The following is a 21,059-nucleotide window of genomic DNA, read 5'->3' on the forward strand; positions in this document are numbered from 1 at the left end:
GCCTAGAACTCATTGGTACAGGAGAAAACTTCCTGAACAGAACACCAACAGCACAGGCTCTAAGAGCAACAATCAATAAATGGGATCTCATGAAACTGAAGATCTTCTGTAAAGCAAAGGACACCGTCATCAAAACAAAACGACTGCCTACAGATTGGGAAAGAACCTTCACTAACCCTTTATCTGACAGAGGACTAATATCCAGTATATACAAAGAACTAAAGAAGCTCAAAAGCAGCAAACCAAGTAATCCAATTAAAAAATGGGGAACAGAGCTAAACAGAGAATTCTCGACAGAGAAATATTGAATGGCAGAGAAACACTTAAAGAAATGCTCATCCTCATTAGCCATCAGGGAAATGCAAATCAAAACGACCCTGAGATTTCACCTTACACCCATCAGAATGGCCAAGATGAAAAACTCAAGTGACAACACGTGCTGGAGAGGTTGTGGAGAAAGGGGAACCCTCCTCCACTGCTGGTGGGAATGTAAACTGGTACAACCACTCTGGAAAGCTATCTGGTGCTTTCTAAGACAATTAAGAATAGTGCTTCCTCAAGACCCAGCTATACCACTGCTAGGTATATACCCAAAGTTTGCTCAAGTACACAAAAGGGATACTTGCTCAACCATGTTTATAGCAGCTTTATTTGTAATAGCCAGAACCTAGAAACAACCCAGATGTCCATCAACGGAAGAATGGGTACAGAAATTGTGGTATTTCTACACAATGGAATACTACTCAGCAATCAAAAAGGAGGAAATCATGAAATATGCAGGCATATGGTGGGATCTAGAAAAGATCATTCTGAGTGAAATATCCCAGAAGGAGAAAGACAAACACGGTATATACTCACTTATATAGACCTATAAGATATGATAAACATAATGAAATCTATACACCTAAAAAAAGATAATCAAGAGAGCAGACATGGGGTAAGATGATCAATCCTTGTTTAGAAAGACAGATGGGATGTGCATTGAACGTATGACAGGAGTCTACTGAGTGCATCTGAAAGACTCTAACTAGCAGTGTTTTCAAAGCAAAGACTCATGACCAAACCTTTGGCAGAGTACAGGGAATCATAAGAAAGAAGGGGAGTTAGTCTGATACGGAAAGGATAGGAGCTCCACAAGGACCAAATATATCTGGCCACAGGGTCTTTTCTGAGACTGACATTCAACCAAGGACCATGTATGGATATAACCTAGAACCTCCACTCAGATGTAGCCTGTGGTAGCTCAGTAACCAATTGGTTTTCCAAAGTGAGGGGAACAAGGACTATTTCTAACAGGAACTCAATGACTGGCTCTTTGGTCTCCCCACCCCCCAAGGGAGGAGCAGTCCTGTTAGGCCACAGAGGAGGGCTTTGCAGCCAATCATGAAGATACCTGATAAAACAGGATCAGATGAATGGGGAGGAGGTCCCCCCCCCATCAGTGGACTTGGAAAGGGGCACGGTGGAGAGGAGGGAGGGAGGGAGGGAGGGAGGGAGGGAGGGAGGGAGGGAGGGAGGGAGGGAGGGAGGGAGGGAGGGACTGGAAGGGAATGAGGGATCAAGACACGGCTGGGATACAGAGTTAATAAAATGTAACTGATAAGGAATAGATAGATAGATAGATAGATAGATAGATAGATAGATAGACAGATAAAAAAGAGGAGCCACTGCCTTCTGTCCAATCATTGCATTATCTTACTATACCCAGTTGAGTTTTGTTTTAGCACCAATTAGAATTTCATCTCTCTTTACTTTGTTCTTCTTTCCCAACATGTCTTCTAGTTTCTGTTTCTTTTCTTTTCTTTTTTCATTTTTCTGTTTTATTTCCAGTGAATGGAAATATGCTGGTTTATAGTTTTAGAGGCTAGTTTAAAGAGAGCTTGGAAAGGTTTGGAAATTCAGGTTCCAAGCTGTTGTTTGAATGTTAGGCAAACTATTCAGCTACATAGCCAACAGTAGTTCTTCATATTTACTTTAACAACTGACTTGGGCCTTTCTTAACTGAAACTTGTAGAAACACTCCTATCTACAAACACATGCTACAATGCATAAGTCATACAGTATTCTCTTGATACAAGCTTCAGAATGTCCTCCCTGCAGTTACATTTTTTTATACTGATTCTTCAAGGGAAACTCTTTATAGCTTTCTTGAACCTTGAAAACATAAGCAAACAATACTTGTTAGTTTTCTTGAGGTCAAAAGAAAATGCAGGGTCATAATTACCACTGACTTGCATTACACTACTGGTCAATTCTCATCTCTTGTTAGAAGCCTTCTTTTTTCTTTTATTAAAAAATTGTTTAATTTTATATTATGTGCATTAGTTTGAAGTTGTCAGATCCCTTGGAACTGATATTTCAGACTGTGGTGAGCTGCCTTGTGCATGCTGGGAATTGAATCTGGGTCTATTTGGAAGAGCAGATAGTGCTCTTAACCACTGAGCCATCTCTTCACAGGGAATCTTATGAAAGAAGTGGGAGATAGTAAGACCTGGAGAGGACAGGAGCTCCACAAGGACAGCAACATATCCAAAAAATCTGGGCACAGGGGTCTTTTCTGAAACTGATACATCAGCGAAGGAACACACATGGAAATTATCAGGAACCCCTGCACAGATGTAGCCTATGGCAGTTCAGTATCCAAGTGGCCTCCATAGTAATGGGGACAGGGACTATCTCTGACAGGAACTGATTGGCTCTTTGATCACCTCCCCCAGAGGGGGGAGCAGCCTTACCAGGCTACAGAGGAAGACAATGCAGCCATTCCTGATGAGACCTGATAGACTAGGATCAGAGGGAAGAGGAGGACCTCCCTTATCAGTGGACTGGAAGAGGGACATGGATGTGGAAGAGGGAAGGTGGAATTGTGAGGGGAGGAAGGAGGGAGGTACGGAGGATACAAAGTGAATAAACTGTAATTAATAAAAATAAAATAATAAAAAATTATGGAATAAAAAATATTTTTTCCATCTTGCCCACTCCCCTTTCTCTGTCGGGGCATCCCTTCTCTTACCCTATCATGTCTCACTCTTTCTCTTCATCTTCGTCCAATGAACTCCTTTCATATAAAAAATTAATTTTCTCACATAATACAGACTGATTATACTTTCCCTCCCCTTATCCCTACCAGTTCCTCCCTAAGCCAGATCTACAACTTTCTGTCTCTGATAGGAAATAAAGAGGTTTCTAAGGGATAATGATAAACTAAGATAAAACAAAAACTAACACATCATCATTGGACAAAACAAACAAACATAAGGAAAACAACAGTCCAAGAGAAGACACAAGAAGCAGACACCCAGTTATGCACACACTCAGGGAATCCATAAAAACCACTAAGCTGGAATTTTAGGTAGGTCAGCTTTTGGTCTTGTAAATACTGTTATTTTTTATTGAAAATGCCTTTTGTTCTTTAATTTATTTATTACAGTTTATTCACTTTGTATCCCAGCTGTAGCTTCCTCGCTCAACTCCTCCCATGCCCCTCCCCCAGTCCACTGATATGGGATGTCTCCTCCCCTACCATCTGATCCTAACCTAACAGGTCTCACCAGGACTGGCTGTATTATCTTCCTCTGTGGCTTGGTAAGGCTGCCTCCCACCCCCACCTCAGGGGGAGGTGATCAAAGAGCCAGCCACTGAGTTCATGTCAGAGACCATCCCTGTTCCCCTCACTAAAGAACTCACTTGGCCGAGTCCAGGGAATCTTATGAAAGAAAGGGGAGACAGAAAGACCTAGAGGGGACAGGAGCACCACAAGGAGACCAACAGAACCAAAAAATCTGGACCCAGGGGTCTTTTGTGAGGCTGATACTCCAACCAAGATCCATGCATGGAGATAATCCAGCATCTCTGCACAGATGTAGCCCATGGCAGCTCAGTCTCCAAATACTGTTATTTTTGACAATTTGAGGTTATTCTTAAACCCTCTGAGAAAAAAAGCAGAAGTTTTAAAGTCTTAATTTCAGAAAAAGTATTTAAACACAATATACTCATTTCCAGTTAAGGTAAGAAATATATCGAATTATTCTAATTAGGGTTGGTTTTGACAACATTTGTAAATATAAATAGTAGCCTCCACTCCAGCAGGGTGGCTGATCCAGGGCAAAGATGACGCTAGAGAAGACAGTACCATAATGCCTCCTTTCAAAGTCTTTCTCTAGAATCAACATTGAGAAAGTCTTCAACATGGTTCATTGCACTTACATAAAAAGTTGAGAAAGCTTGATATTGTAATGCTCTATAACATTTTTTAATGCGTCCTAGCTTTCTTCCACATTTTATTCTCCTCTAAACTGTTTGATGAGTGTTGAAATCAAACTATTTAGGAGGTATCACATAATTATATAGAGGAATCGGCACATGGGGATGGCTAAAATCTTTTTTCACAAACCGTGTGAGGCTGTGGTCAAGCTCGTTTTGAAAAGCACCTGCTACTATGTTTGCTTATATTCCTTCTCTGGGGTTGTTGATAGTCACTGACGATTATTTTGTTTGGCAGATATCTTGCACCAGCTTAGGTCGCTGTCTTTATTCATTAACATACAGACTTCTTCTCAGACTCAGGTGTACTCCCTATTTAGAGAGCATGGGGAAGCACTTTGAACTATGTGTTAAGAATGTGTATGTCTTGTTTACAGTGCCAAGGATCTACTCTGTGGTTCTTGCCTGTTTTCTGAGATAGGACCTCACTGTGTAACCTAAGGTGGCTTCAAACTAAAAGCAACTCTGTGGTCTCAACCTCTCAGCCTCTCAAGTACTGGTTGTAGGAGTGGATTGTTGCATCCAATAAAAATCTATGTTTTAATTTTTTTTTTATTTTACTACTTAAAAATATACGGCAAGAAAGCAGAATCTAGGCAGCTTGGCACTGAAGCAGACACACAAGGACACCAACAATACGAACAGACCATACACAAACAGAGTTAAAATAACAAGTCTTCACATATATAATTTTAGTACAGAAACTTTAAAAAATATAGTCAATATTTTCCTTCTTGTGTTTATAATAAATATTCAAATTTCTCTCAATATTGAATTTAGTTTTATATGGACTTCTGGTTAGTAGAATGTTTATAGCATAACAAGTACATGAAGATATTTTACTGTGAGAATAGTTCTCATTGTAAATTAATAACTTGCTTTTTATCCACAGTTACTTACACTTCCCTTCTAGTGGAAGGCACAAGCTTTCTAGTGATTCATCGTAAGAAATAATGAAATCAACATTAAAAAGAATCTGAATTGTTAAATGAATTTTTACAGTACTATAGCCTAATAGGTTTAAAAGGTGAAGCATCGTAATACAACTGCATTGTGGTGTTTAAATCACGGCTATCGTAGGATGCTTGACTTTTTTTTTTTATATATTCATAGCAGCTTTATTTGTAATGGCCAGGATCTGGAAACAACCTAGATGTCCCTCTGTGGAGAAATGGATACAGAAATTGTGGTACGTCTACACAATGGAATACTGCTCAGCTATTAAAAACAAGGAAATCATGGAATTTTCAGGCAAATGGATAGGACTAGAAGAGAACACCCTGAGTGAGGTAACCCAGAAGCAGAAAGACAGGCCTGATACACACTCACTTACAAGCAGTATTAGCCTTATAACATAAGACAGCCGTCTACAGACCTAAAGAACCTAAACACTAAGGAGGATCCCAGGGACGAGGCTTAAATCTCATTAAGAATAGCAGACAGATTTTTTTGGTTCTGTTGCTCTCCTTTTAGAATTCCTGTCCTCTCCAGATCTTACTGTTTCCCACTTCTTTCCTAAGATTCCCTGTACTCTGCCCAAAGGTTGGCCATAAGTCTCAGCATCTGCATTCATAGTCTGCAGGGCAGAGCCTTTCAGAGGTCCTCTGTGTCACTCTCCTGACTTGTTCCCTCTTTTCTCCTTCTTCTGTTGTCGATCCTCTTTGCCTTTCTGGATAGGGATTGAGCATTTTAGCAAGAGTCTTCCCTCTTGATTAGTTTCTTTAGGTGTACAGATTTTAGTAGGTTTATTCTATATTTACATTTCTTTTTTTTTTTTTCAATGCAGTTTATTCAGGAACCTTGAATAATCACCTGACCCTGGGGAAAGCCTGCCCACAGCTTAAATAGCCTCTGGGTAGCCAACCCCAGCGTGCCACGTGGGCAATGCAGATAGGTCCACATACATGGAAGCAAGCCAGGTCCTCAGCCTTAGCCAAATGTGGAGTTGTTCATGACAGAGAGCACTCACCATCGGGAAGGTGGAAAGTATAAGATGCTTGACTTTTAAAATACAACAAAGACAGAACTAAAGAATCCATTTCTGAGACAGTTTTAACCCAAATGTGTATAGGTAATGTCTGTATGCACAGTTTTAGATTGCTTGTCTTTAAAAGTAGCTGAAGTAAACCCAAACTTTTGGAAACATGACTGACAAAATATTTACAAATGTAGTGAAACCTTTTCAATGGGTCAAAGTATATATTTTGCTTTGCAGCCACACTCAAAATGACAAGAGATGGATACAAAACATTTACCTACTTCTTCAATCTATTTAAAGAGAAGCTGAAATGTGGACTCAGTAAGTTGTGCAAGGCAAGCGAATGAACAAAACCCAATTAGAAACCATGGAGTAATAGACCAGGCTCATGAATAAAAGCCTGAAGACCCTTTTGCCCAAATTAGCTCTTCCATTCTCTTGCCTAAAAGAACAAACATGGTTCCAGATGAAAACTTTGTTTCCAGTGACAATTGCCATAAGACCTGACTAATTTTACCCAAACATTAAACTTGCAGTGTTTTCAAAATCATCCTGAGAAAGACTTAGTTCCTTGTAACCAATGGTCTCTGTTTATAGCAAGTTCCAAGATTGGTATCCAGGATGTGGTATTAAGCCAGGAAAAAAAGTCCTCAGAAGTATGTGGCAGCTAGGTAGAAGAAGCAGGAAATCAGAAGGCAATGAGGTCCAACAAGGCATCTGCTAAGAAATGGGACTCAGTAATTTATTTATGACAACCTGGAGAAATCTAGATTAGAGACTGGGGGTCCTTAATAGAAGAATGTTGATTCAATGTAGATAATCTTTCAGTGACATAAAATAAAGTTTTATTAAGAGAAGATTTGATCTCATCTGTGGGGACCCCCGATGAATACAGACATTGAAAACCCAGCCTGCACAATCACCCTTCTAACATAAAGACATTCTGTCATTAGGGGATATCAAGAGGGCCAAGTGGAAGGACAATGATGTTCAGGGGAAAGAAGAGTGGCTTGACATATTTTTATTATTATTATCAATTATTATTATTATTATTAATTACACTTTATTCACTTTGTATCCCACCTGTAGTTCCCTCCCTCTTCCCCTCCCAATCCCACCCTCCCTCTCCCTTCTTCACCCATGCCCCTCCCCCAGTCCACTGATAGGGGAGGTTCTCCTTCCCTTCCATCTGATTCTAGGCTATCAGGTCTCATCTGGAGTGGCTGCATTGTCTTCCTCTGTGGCCTGGTAAGGCTGCACCTCCCTGAGGGGGAGGTGATCAAAGAGCAGGCCACTGAGTTCATGTCAGAGTTTCCCAGAACAATTAGTAGCTTAGAAAATCAGGTAAATTTGATCATGGTGTCAGAATAGAGGCATTTAAATACCAAGTCTGGTTCATATGGCAAACCCTGATGCAGCTAAAAAGACATAGTATGATATATAGTGACTCAGTAACATCCTGAGCATGTTTTAATCTTATTGATCCATACCTGTCATCATAAAAATATGTAAAGATAAGAGGTGATTTATATGCCTCTTAAAGAACAAAACTGAGATTAGGACTCTTGGGTTCTTCCCATGGTGTCCTAAAGAAGCATTAAAAATCACAGGAAAACTCAATGTCCCCTGGGAATGGTGAGTCAGAAGCCTGGGATACAAGAGGAAGATGGATAAACAGAATGTAAGATCCAGAGTCACAAATAGTCTTAAGATATTAGGTAGCAAGAAACAACAGTTATTTCCTGTAAAAATCTACAAGAGCAAGGAGACAGAAGAATAAAGCAGGCAGGATTATAAGAGAACAGAGAATTATCTGAACCAATCCAGATGATAGAAATATGTGACACAAGCATTCATTAGTTTCCAAAATATGCTTTGGGAGATAATTGTTCCCTGCTTGGAACAATTCTAAATACCTGACCTCAGAAGGAAACAGCTACACTGTGTGAAATGGCTCTTCAATCTCTCTCTAAAGCAGAATTTGAAAGAAATGACTTTTCTACCCTCTGATGATTCAAGTAAAATGATTACAGACTCTTCACATAGTTTCTTTGTACTAACAAAACCTTCCTTCAAAAGTTTAGAGGTTTTTCTTTCCACTCTTCAATGAATAAAATAATCTCCCAGCTGATGTTGCTTAAATTGGGTCAGAAGATAAACCTTGCTGGAGAAGGAAAAGAAAAAGGGAAAGAAAGAAAATGACTTTTATTTAGACTCTGACAAAATTTATTGTATTTGCAACTATGCATAAAAGGAAGAGAGATGAAACTCAAACTTCAAAATGATGTTTCATGTAACCGCAGGAAACACAGTTTATCTGATGGTATTAGAGAAGAGCGCCATTCCCAAATGGTACTAAGTTAATCTGCACAGGGGGCAGGTTGAATTGTGAAGAAAAGCAGTTAGCAGATGACAGCAGTCAGCACAGACAGACAGGTAAGCTGGCTTCGCAACTTTGCTGTCTCATTAGAAGATTCATAAGGCTGGGTTTGTGGTAGGGTCATCTCCATTATCGCATCAAACGTTTGCTCAGTTTGCCTCCTGCAAATCATTAACTCACCAGTTAACATAAAGCTCATTTTGTGTTAGTCTCAATTATCTCAAGTCAAATCGTTCCTTCTTCCCTCTGTACTCACTGCAATATACTGTTTTAAGCTGCCTGCTGTGTTGAGCATGTCTATGAACACACTGGGGACAAGGTCTCTGTGTAATGTAGTAATTCTCAAATAAATCTCTGAGCATAACCTGGAAAACAACAATGAGTACAAATGCTTAGGGCCCAGCCCAGTGCTACTGAATCAGAAATCGTGGAAACGCTGAGCTGGAGCATGAAGTCCTTCTTTCACAGCCACTCATGTGGTCTTAAGTTCCTCCCCAGCACTTTTAAATAGAGAAAAGAAAGGAGTTAGGAGGAACGGGGTCCAGTGCTTTGCTGGAAAGGGTCCTTATGATAATTCACATAGTCAACAGCAGTCTTGAGAGTCACTGATACTCATAAACATGCAGGTATTTAACACAGTGTCCAACACAGCACAACAGCTAAACTAAGCTTATAATGGAAGCTATCCATTAATTCTTCTTTTTTTCTTTTTTCTTTTTTATATTTTCAACATACGCAGCACAGTTTCTCCTACCCTCCTAGAGACCATCTGTCCTGCGCAAAGGTGAAATGTCAGCCTATTCAAGCCTACTCTTACTGCCTTGCTCCTTTCTACGATAGTTGCAAATCCCAAGCATCCTGACAGCTTCTGTCTATTTTAGGATGAAGTCTAGTTGATGAAGAAAGCTAAGTACCAGCTCTTCCTTTACTGTGGACTCCTTAAGGCTGGTTGCATGGTTCTCTTTTAGAGGCAGACCAAACTGTAAGTAGAACATTAAATACATAACAATAAGTGAACTAACTGACAGTCCAGAAAATGAACTTACAGTATATGATAGACTCAGGAGTGGAGGTTATATGTAAATAGCTACTCTAGTCATAAGCTCCATCTTCAGAAGATCCTCTCCATCAGCGCAGACTGGACAACATCAACCAGCTGACATTCAGTAGTGTGCATTCCACATCTACTATGTCTACACTAAGAAACACATAACCTTGAACTCAGAAAATTAAAATCATTTTAAAGGATTATTATTCGAACTGGGAGTGGTGGTACATGCCTTTAATCCCATGACATTGAAAAGGGCTGAGGCAGGCAGATTTCTTTGAGTTTGAAGCCAGAGTCAGCCTGGTCTACAGAGAGAGTTTTAGGACAACCAGGGCTACATGGAGAGATTCTGTAAAATCACAAAAAATAAAATTAAATTAAAGGATTGTTATGTATTATCAAAATGAACAACTACTTTGAAATAATAATCTAGGAGCCTGAAACTATATGTGTAATTTTACTTTATATTATGTAGCATATCTAGTATGTGATATTTTATATTACATTATATTATAGTATAATATTATATATGTGCTTTATATACTGATATAAGTATGTGCACATATATGCAATGGACATGCAATTTTACTGATAACTCCCTTTGAACTTAGGTTCCTCAGCTTTTTAACACTACAAGGAATTTCTAAGATCATGATCCTACAAGGAGAAAAATCTTAGCTTTAGAGGTCACAGTCAATAACTGCTCATACTTCTTTTGACCCGGTGGCATGATGAATACAACATTTGGAAGAAAATCTCAAAGATGCTTATGTTACATATTGGATCTGCAGAAAGCACTACTATTGGTTGATTTTTATGAGGTGATTCTTGGTAAAAGGAAGTTAGACTACTGGGTTGTTTCCTTGAGAAGATTATTGAGACCTCAGCCCTATCCGGTCTCTCTCATGGTACTCATTGGCTGCCATGAGCTGAACTGGTTTGCCACATCACATGTTTTCGCATAAGCTGCTACCTAAATTCAGGACCAATGGGAATGGGCCAGCTTACTTCAGGTTGAAACTTCTCCAAAGTAAACCTCTCTTCCTTTTAAGTAATCTTTATGGTATCTCATCACACAGATAGATAGCCAAGAAAATGAGAGCGTGTGGTGGAATAAAACCACTCACCTTGTGGCTGGGAGAAAGAGAGAAGATGAAGAAGTGATCATTATCTCACAATCCCCTTTGAGGGCACATGCCCAATGACTGAGGGACTCCCCACCAAGTGCCACCTCTTAATGTCTCCACTAACTCCCAGTATCGACACACTGGGGACAGAGGCTTTAACCATGTGGGGTGTAAAGGTCCATTCTAGACCCAAACTATGACAGGGTTCCAAAGAACAAAACAGGTCAGCTAGAGACATCCCATAGACAGTAGCTCTCTAACTGTTTTAAAATGTTCACACAAATCCCTCCAGATACATTAGATCTATTAACCAAAGCAACCATGTTACTTACTATAAAGCTATGCATCCCTCATTTCTTTGTCCATATTCAAATGGGTTGTAGAATAGCTTCAAAGATATGGACACTTTCTCCCCAAAACCAGTCTTCAGTATGGTAGAAAAATCTATAGTTTTATTGGACATGATTTCAGAATAGTCTTATAAAATTGAAAATTAGCTCTGATTGCTCACTTTCACACTTATTTCAATTTATATGGTACATAGGCTATATTACCATAAACACATAAACCTAAACTTGTATAAAATTGTATTCTATTCCAGTTACAAATATACACATTACTTCTTGTGATAAATGGATTAAGTATTTTCCAGCGTCAATTTAAAAAATGTCCCCCATACTTTAGAATGTGGGATTCTGGAAAAGGGTCACTTACAGCCAGACCTTTTCCCAAATTCTGTTCACTCTACTTCAATTATTTTCCAAATTGATCCTACAAAGTAATACTCCTTCTCTGGAGCTGCTTACAATATTTGTCAAAGTCTAGTTCCTTTTCCTGAGCCACTTTTCTTAACCTTACCAATACAGTGCCATGTAATCATTAAGTAACCTGGTCTAAGTTACTTCACTGTCTTGATGTCTCCTTATGATCCCATCCATGGCCATAGTTATCATCTATCCAATGATTTAAAATGCGTATTTCATCCTCCTAAACTCCAGACCCATATAGGCCACTTACTATCAGACACAGCTTTTTCTTTTTCTTCAGATTCATATTTCTAAAGTGTGCTTCATGATCTACTTCCCAAAACCCTTTTCAGATACATCTAGAGCAATAATCTAGAACATCCTCAAATGTGGCCATGCTCTTAACCTTTCCAAACAACTCCCCAATTTGTGACCATTCTAGTTAGTTACTCTTTTTTAAGTCTTAAATCCATCTAGTTGTCTCTACCCCGGGTACCACCACATCTCCAAGCCACGGCAAGTCTCTTAAGTGATCCAGCTGTCTACACTTGCCTATTGCAATACAATCTCTTGACAAACGTAATCATGAATCTTATCAAATTGTTCCTACTTATCATATCCTCCTGATCTAGAGAAGAGGTGTATATATCTTCAGCATAAGAACTAAGAGACTTTGCTTGAAGTCTGACTGAAACAGTGCTTACAATGTCCACTTGATCCTCCTTTATTTGCCTCCTGCTTTTTCTATGCTCTATGCCCAACTAAACTGGCTTTTCTTTCCCAGTTAAACATTTCTTCATCCCAGGATTCTTATTCTCAGGGTTTTCTCTGGCTACATTGTATTCTTACCTGACATTTTTTTTTATCTCAACCAAGTTCAACTTTATATCATTTTCTCAAAAATACTATGTCACACTGTATTTTTCTCAAAATTTCTTCAGTTCAGTGGTATATTATTATAGTATAATAGTAACATAGTTACATATGCACTCACAGAGTATTGGTCCTTTAAGGGCAACTTTATTTCACCTGTCCTTTAACCTAGGTGTCTTTTGACTGTACTAACCAGATTATGTCATAGGTGATGCTATGTGACTTCTGGTGCTGAGTTAGGATGTAGCTTTTGTCTGCTAGACTCACTTAGTCTCTAGGGATGCTCATGTTTGAAAGTCAACCACGGTATTATAAGTAGCTCAAGCCAGGTGCCGAAGCCTTATGTGGTTGTATCCAGCTTCCCTGGCTAAAATCCTAGCTAATAGCTAGCATCACACCCCAGACATCTGAGTGAATGTCTTCCTGAAGATTGTAGCTTTCTCTCTATGACTCCTCCTGCTGAGTTCCCAGACATCAAGGGCGAAAGGCCACTCATCTCACGGTGCTCTGTTTGAATTCTTAGGCTGCTGAATCTGTGAGCATAATAGGTCTTTCTGAAGCCGCTACATTTGAAGTTAATTTATTATACTTTCCTGATAGATGGGGAAATGTCTTTCCTTGTCCTTTTTAGACTAACCATTGCTATTCTAGACATATGCATTGCTCTTGGTTCTTTCAACTTTGCCTTTAATGTCTACCTTCCCCTCTACCTTAGAAGTGTGATAAGGGTGTGCGCTCTTTCAGCTTTATTCACTACTATAGTCTTGGTGTATTCAGTAAATATCTATTAAATTATTGAATGAAATTCTTTTAGAAATTGTTAAAGAAAGAACAACCTGATACTCAGAACTTGAAAGAGAAACTTAAATGAGTAGTGTACACATTGTGAGTCCTTTCCTAGTAAGTTGATATGAGAGGCTAGACTGTTGAGCAGTAGAGCTGCTTTTGGAGGTGTTTTTCTTTAGGAGATGAGAACATCTCAGGTTGAAAGAAGATGGACTGATGGCATGATTTATGCCTAGAGGAATGCTAAAGCCATAACCATGAAATTAATGAAAAAATTTAAAGTCACTTGGATACGTTACATAAAGTTTCCCAATGTCTTTGAAAAGTTAGATAAGTGGGTAATTGCATCATTACAGAAGTGAAAAAAAGTGGTGAAAAGACAAACAGCATGGTTTCAATATAGAAGCCATGTCAACTACTCCAAGGAACAAAGCCAAAATGTATTTGCAGTTACATTGAGGCCCGGAAAAAAGGAAGATACTGAATAGATTCTGTGATCCACTACTAACTTGCAGAGATTAGACCATTTCATTGAAACTGAAATGGACAGAGATCCTTTTTTCTCCCGTATCATTAGGGTAAGTAAAACTTAGTAAGAAACATTTATAATAATAAATATAAAAAATTATATGGACAGACTCACTAATGCCATTTTCCTGAATGGTATTGTCTTCATATTTGACCTTTTTTTCCCTTTTGTCACATATTTTTAATACTTTCACTCTATTTTAGCTTTGTATGTGCTTTTTGCCTGAGTGCATATGCATGCGCACCAGGTGCATACCCAGTGTTCGCGGCAGCCAGCGGGGCGTGGATTCACCTGGAACGGAAGGTGATTGTGAGCCAACAAGTTATTGCTGGGAATTGAAACCAGATCCCCTAGAAGAGCAGCCAGTGTTCTTAATCACTGAATAATCTCTCCAGTCAATCTTTTGTTGGCTTTTTAAGGATTTTGTTTCTCAGTATATCCATACTGGTAGTTCACTGGGATAAAATTATACATTTTCAAAACTGGTTTAATGCAGCATTCAAATTAAGAAAAACATGCAATGTAAAACTGGATGTTTGCAGACCTTATAAATAAAGTTATTTTCATAGCTATTAAATTCTATGGCATAAATAAATACAGATACAGGAAAAGTCTCTAAAAGGAAATCAACATTCTTTTGCACAAAGGAAGGACAATAATAAGGTATTCCATGGATTAGTGCTAAAATAGAGTCAGGCTTTAACTAATATAGACAAGAAGGCACAATAAATTCCCTACAACTGCAGTTCAAAACCATGCACTTTGAGATAATAAAACGCCCAGTCAGAATGGGCTTGTCATGAAAGATTTCTGCAGTGGATAGGAAAATGCCAACAGAGCATTACTGTAAGCATATGTACGATAATGTATTAGGCAAAAGGCCATCCAAATCCCATTTACAATCTAATTGTGCCTGAGCTCTCAGCAAAACTCAGGGAACTGTCAGAGAGGGCTTGACAGAGTAGAAATCCCTGGAGGCATCCATGTAGTGTGCACCTCTAGCACATGCCTTTAAACAGAAAGTCTTCCAGATGCCACGCTGGAAAAGTACCCAGGCGTGTAGGCTCCATTCAACAACTAATTCCTGCGCTGCCTGAATCAATTTCACAGCTCATGCAGTCTTGCTCTTTCTTCTTTTCCAGCTACAAACCTCAGCATTTTTTTTCCTTTGTGATACCGCTCAAGTCACAGATTTGGCAACCAAAGCTATCATCAGCCTAAAACCTGCCCACCTGCCCACCTGCCCACCTGCCCACCTGCCCACCTGCCCACCTGCCCACCTGCCCACCTGCCCACCTGCCCACCTGCCCACCTGCCCACCTGCCCACCTGCCCACCTGCCCACCTGCCCACCTGCCCACCTGCCCACTGAAAATTGTTACCAGCAAACTTCTCAGTGTGTCTGTGTGACTCTTCATCCTGGGTAAGTAGTCCCCTGCTCAGCACAGACAGCTCCCAGGGAATACTAAACAAAACGTTCTACTGAAGCTCAGAAGACCAACAAAGCAAAAATCAGTAGTGCTGTGTGTTCTAGCAGGAAGATAGCTCACCTTCTGTAAATAAGATATAAAGAAATATTTATCTTGCTGAATTCTGGCTGTATGCACTCTTACTACATGACATTGGTGCAGGAAAAGTTATCTAGATTTGCTCAGTTATGCTATTTTTTGAAAAATATGAATTTTGCCTTCCTTGTTGTCTCACTGAGTGTCATTACGTCAGTGCATAATGTTCTTTGTTTAAATCACAGTATTGAAAGAAAATCAACAGAAGCATAAACAGGCAAGAATAACAACAGGATCCCTAATGCTTCTGCCACCTAATTTAAAAATATGTGTAATAATATGTACAGACTGGGAAAATACCAGTATTACACAACTGAACTACAGCAAGGGAATACTCATGCCCATGTCTCTTCATGTCTTTTAACTCTGCTAAGCAGTACCACCTGAATAACGGATCAGGCGGTATTCTCAAATTGCACGTGTCCTTCTTTTAACTAAAATGATTTCCGTATTATATCCAGCTTTCCTTATTAACACAGAACAAAACAGAGGCCTGATTGAGCTGACTATAGTATTGGCATATAGGGTTCCCTAATTCCACATGATAGAACTCTTTCCTGTCAGCTTTTTTCATTTCTTACTCTGCAGACGCTCAGCCAAAAGCTGTCAGAATTAGAAGTGTCTGTGATGGAATGCTATAATTCCCTTTACATTTACAGTGTCCCAAACACAACAAAGGCAGATTTTTAAAACAGGTTGAAACCATTTGCTCATGCCTTCAATGCACAAGTTTCAAAATGCAGCCCCTTCTGGATGGGAGTGCAGTGTGCTTCTGCCATCTACCGGAGCAATGGCATATTGCAGCTTCCGTCCTTTCTGCCGCAGGACGATCAGGACAATAGTGATTAACTCGGGTTCACTGGACACTTTAAAGATAATTTTTTCCAGCTCTACTATACCCTCTTTCAATATTTCCAGAAAAATATATTCCAAAATTAAGGAGAGTCCAAAATTAGAAATTCTTGAGAATATTTCTTCTGGGGTAAAAACTAATGTGCACATTGACAAACACTTTTAAGATGACTCCTTAGTATGCACCAATCATAGGGAGACAGGAGGGAGAGTCTAGATTCCCAAAATTGGAGGACCTACATATCAGGGAGAAAATGTGTCACATCCAATATAAGCATTAACAGTTCCTGTGAACAATAATTTGGGTTCAAAATGGTTCTTTTCCCATAAGCACAGTCAATTTGGTAATTTCTCCATTATTCAAAAAGTAAGTTTCCTATGGTCCTTTTCTACTGGGTGATTGTATTCAATGTTTAATAGACTTTTAAATTCACAGGAGTATTTTAATGTTACAATACCAACTCTGGTAAATGGAACTTTATTTCTCTAACTAAGGGGGTAAGAGAACTGGAATATTGACAATTTGCAGAAACTCTGCAAATACTTACTTGGCCATGTTCATTATCACTCTATTCACAAAAGCAGGGAAATTGGAAAAACCTAAATGTCCTCCAACTAATGAGTGGGTGATGAAAATGTGACACACATTTAGCTGTTTAGAAAAAAAATGAAATTATGACATTTGCAGGCAAATGGATAGCTCCAGAAAATAATAAATTAATTCAGATAACCTAAATCTAAAAGAACAATTTCCACACATTATCTGTTATTTGTGGGCCCTATCTCTCACTCTTTAGATGTGAGTATATAATCTGAAGTAACCATAGGAGCCAAGAAAGTGCAGAGAACATTGCGGGGGGAGCTCAAGAAAGGAGCATTATAGGCTACAGGTCTATGAAGGGGAAATGGGAACGCGGGGCGGAGCTTTGACGAGGAGAGAAGGGAGAAGAGAGAAGAAACAGGGTTTTCCTTGCCTCCCTCGCCCACTGTGCATTCTTTTCCCATAAGCCATCTTTGGTACATCTCACCTCTTCAAGCACTCTTTTCTGTTTTTAACCTTTTAATGAGTATGCCAGAGATCATGTCAGATACCTCTTCTTTGACTGACCCTGATTCCATTAGAACCAGCTCAATAAGTAGTTGGTCTTTGTCCTATGACAAGAAGGGCTTAATCCTTAAACCTGGGGTCACGTATTTGAGTGTTTGTGGATGACGATGATGATAAGATATTAAGTCCTGGAAGAAAAGGCATTTGTGAGTCTGAATTGGTTTAGCCTATAGCTTATGCCTAATAGAAATTGAATCTGTGGGAAATCAGAAGAACTGATAAGACATCATGGGGACAATTGTTTATAAATAGACAAGGTATGGGCTGTGTCACAAGACCTGGTAAAAAAGTTATTTCCGTATGTTGAGTCTAGAACACATTTTTGGTGAGGTAATAAACCATGGGAATTTAGGTTGAGAACTAGTTTGAGGCATTAGCTAGAAAAAGTATGATGATAGCTGGGATACAAAGTTAATAAGCTGTAACTAATATTTTAAAAAAAGAAAAAAAGAAAGAAAAACCAAGCCAAACCAAAACATTAAATATATGTACATTTTAAAAAGTTAAAATTTAAAAAAAGAAAAATTATGACGTAGAATTAGTTGCTATTAAGACTATTCATCTTTGTAGTGGTTACAGAAGAATTTCAGGACTGAGAAGTCAAACCTTATCCCCTCTAGCTATTTTTAAGGTACAAGTGAGCATTATAAACTGAAAGTGCCATATTGTTGCATGTGGCCCTGAAAACATGTGCCCCTATCATTTTGCTTTCATGTGTAAGTAATACAGATGCTACATGACAATAAGGAAGAGTGAAAAATCGAAATATGGTATTGTAGAAAATTAGAATTTCTGGAGTAAACTTGATTTTAAATGAAAAGCATAGATCTCCACATCAGAGAATAATAACAGGAAGTCATTCTCATCTGGGATGCAGATCAATCATGTTTTCGTTTAATTCCTTTCCCTCCACTCACTTCTAGAACGGGACCTTCCCACAACCAAGTAAAATTTTCTTACCATTTAATTCTCTGTTGAAAAAAAAAAACAATTAAAACCTTAGTGTTCACATACTTACGATGTTTTAGAATGCAACTGTAGAGTGTTATTTATTCTATATAGACACTATTCTGAATAGCAAAACATCACCAACTGCTAATCCTTGAAGGTTATGTGCCGCCATGGTATTATTACATCATCCTATAGGCAGCCCTCTCTGCTAGTCCAACCAGCAAGCACTGACTACGTCGGCCAACGGAAACTAGACAGCAACAGGTAAGTCATTTTATTTTCACACCGGATCAAGTTTACATTATCTTTTGTTGTTGGTATTGGGGGGGAGGGGCACGCTCTCACGGTTCCTTACATAATTGTTTTCAATGCTGCATTATCTTGCTTCTCATCATCCCCAGCCAAAAAGGGGGGGCTGGGGATTCTAAGCTCTATATTCTCAAACTTAACTAAAGGTAAGTAAATTAATTCTAAACTTAAGCCCTACTTAAAAGTTCAGTGCTGGGGCTGGAGAGATGGCTTAGTGCACAGTCTGCTCTTCCTAGAGGTCCTGAGTTCAATTCCCAGCAACCACAAGGCTCAGAACCATCTATTCTGGAATCTGGTGTCCTCTTCTGGATTGCAGGTACATGCACATTGAGTACTCATATAGAGTAAAATAAATAAATAAACCTTTTTTTTTTTTAAGTTCAATGCTATATAGCTTACTGGACAAAGAAAAATTAGCTCAAACCTTTCCTTTGCCTTCATTATTTGGAACAAAATATAACTTCATTTGTAAAAAAACAGTATTAAGCCCCCTCCCCTTTTTAAGAATGGATTGTATTCTAACCTTTGGCAAACCTATAAAAATTACCATTCAGTCGAATGAATAATATGAATCCTAGTTTGAGAACTTGCTTTAGGCAACATGCGTCATGCAGGCAACCTCTCCTCACTTCCCTGGAGACCAGGAAGGAATCTGACAGGGTAGGAACCAAAAAGCACACTGCCCTCAGACTGAAATATTGTTTAGGTCTCAGCCATTTCCTGTTCCCTTTAAGAAAACTAAGACTCACACACCGCCTTGGCAGTTAATGCCTTTCAAATAAATTTGTTTTTGTGCAGATCCAATGGTAAAGAAAAGATTAATCTTCAAGCAAAATACCAGCAAAATCATAAACATGCTTTTTTTTCCTACCTGTAGCAATGAATTAAACATTTCTTTGAGAGCAGAACAAAAGCCTCTGCTGCGTTTGAATGGCCTGGAGCTAATATAGTGACATTCAAAATTTTTTCATAGCACTGATTTATTGCAGTTGTTGTGCAAAACCCAGAAACTACTTCAGATTAAATCATCTCACCACTGTCAGAAGGAGACTGTACCAAGCAATAGTTAAAATGCAAATTATCATATTGATAAGTGGTCCTTAATGAAGAATTATACTTTTGAAAGCAACAGCTTTGTATGAAGAAGCAAAATTTGAAGACTTCTTGGAGATCCTGTATGCAATCAATCATGTATTTTTTTTTCTGAGAAAATACATCTATGTAGTTGTTGAATTATAGTACTGAAGGGTCTTTTTGTTTTTAATCATTTGTCATGCTATACAAAATTTTTTTTGTTTGTTTGTTTGTTTTTTGTTTTTTTTTTTTTCAATGCAGTTTATTCAGGAACATTGAACAATCCTCGGACCCCGGGGAAAGCCAGCCCACAGCTTAAATAGCCTCTGGGTAGCCAACCCAGGCGTGCCACGGGGGCAATGCAGATAGGACCACATATATGGAAGATATATGGAAGCAAGCCAGATCCTCGGCCTTAGCCAAATGTGGAGTTGTTCGTGACAGAGAGCACTCACCATCGGGAAGGTGGAAGGCGGAAACCAGCTCCATCTTTAAGGCATAGCATTCCGCAGCTCTCTACAGTTCCCCCTTTTTGTTTTAGACGCATCAGGCAAGAGTAGAGGTCTGATCTCTGATATTAGAAATAAATTGGGACTTTTTACAGATGTTCATTTAGGTGTCATCCACCCAAAGAGCATCAGACCCGTCCGATACCTTTTTCTCAGAGGCGGGACTTGGGGCATCAACCCGCATGCAATCAGACATGCTCTTCTCTGGGTCCAAAGCGGCTGACCCTGAGTGCAGTGCTTAGCCTCGCATCCTGAGCGTACAAATTTTAAATTTGTAAGAAGAACATAAAAATCTTATGAATACTAAATCTGCTTATTTCACATGTCACTAAACAAGACAATGCCATCTAAATTTTCACAAACTATGCTTCAGTCACTCAGGTCAAATACTAGGAAGTACTGGAGAACTAAAGTAGATCCTGAAAGTGGGGTTTCAGAGATATTTCTCTAATATCAAATTTAGATTCTGCCTGGGAGTTAATTATCTGTCATTGTTTAATACACCTTAAAGTTTCAACCTAAGTGGATTTTTAAGTATCAGTATCTTTTTTATAATATTATATTTAGACACAGCATATTGTGATAATATTCATCCCCACACACACACACATTATATCCTCCTGCTTTCTCCCCATTCCTGCTGATCTCCTTCCCAGTTAGTCCCCTACTACTTCGTGTGTGTGTGTGTGTGTGTGTGTGTGTAGGCATTGCACAAGTGATTGTGAATGCTATGTGTTTGTGAATACAAACCCCATATTAAACGCAGCAGACAGCATCCCACAGTATGAGTCGCTATCCCCTGACTTCCCACACCCCCTCTTCCCCTGTCCCCTGGGCACCTTTGAGGAGGTGACATGGATGTTGAACCTTCAACAATCTCTTATTGTTTTGATTTGACCACGTATAATCATCTGGTTCTACATTTCGTCTTCCTTCTCTTGATTACTTAGCCAAACACAAAC

Source organism: Meriones unguiculatus, chromosome 9 (assembly GCF_030254825.1).
Source record: "Meriones unguiculatus strain TT.TT164.6M chromosome 9, Bangor_MerUng_6.1, whole genome shotgun sequence".
Taxonomy (NCBI): domain Eukaryota; kingdom Metazoa; phylum Chordata; class Mammalia; order Rodentia; family Muridae; genus Meriones; species Meriones unguiculatus.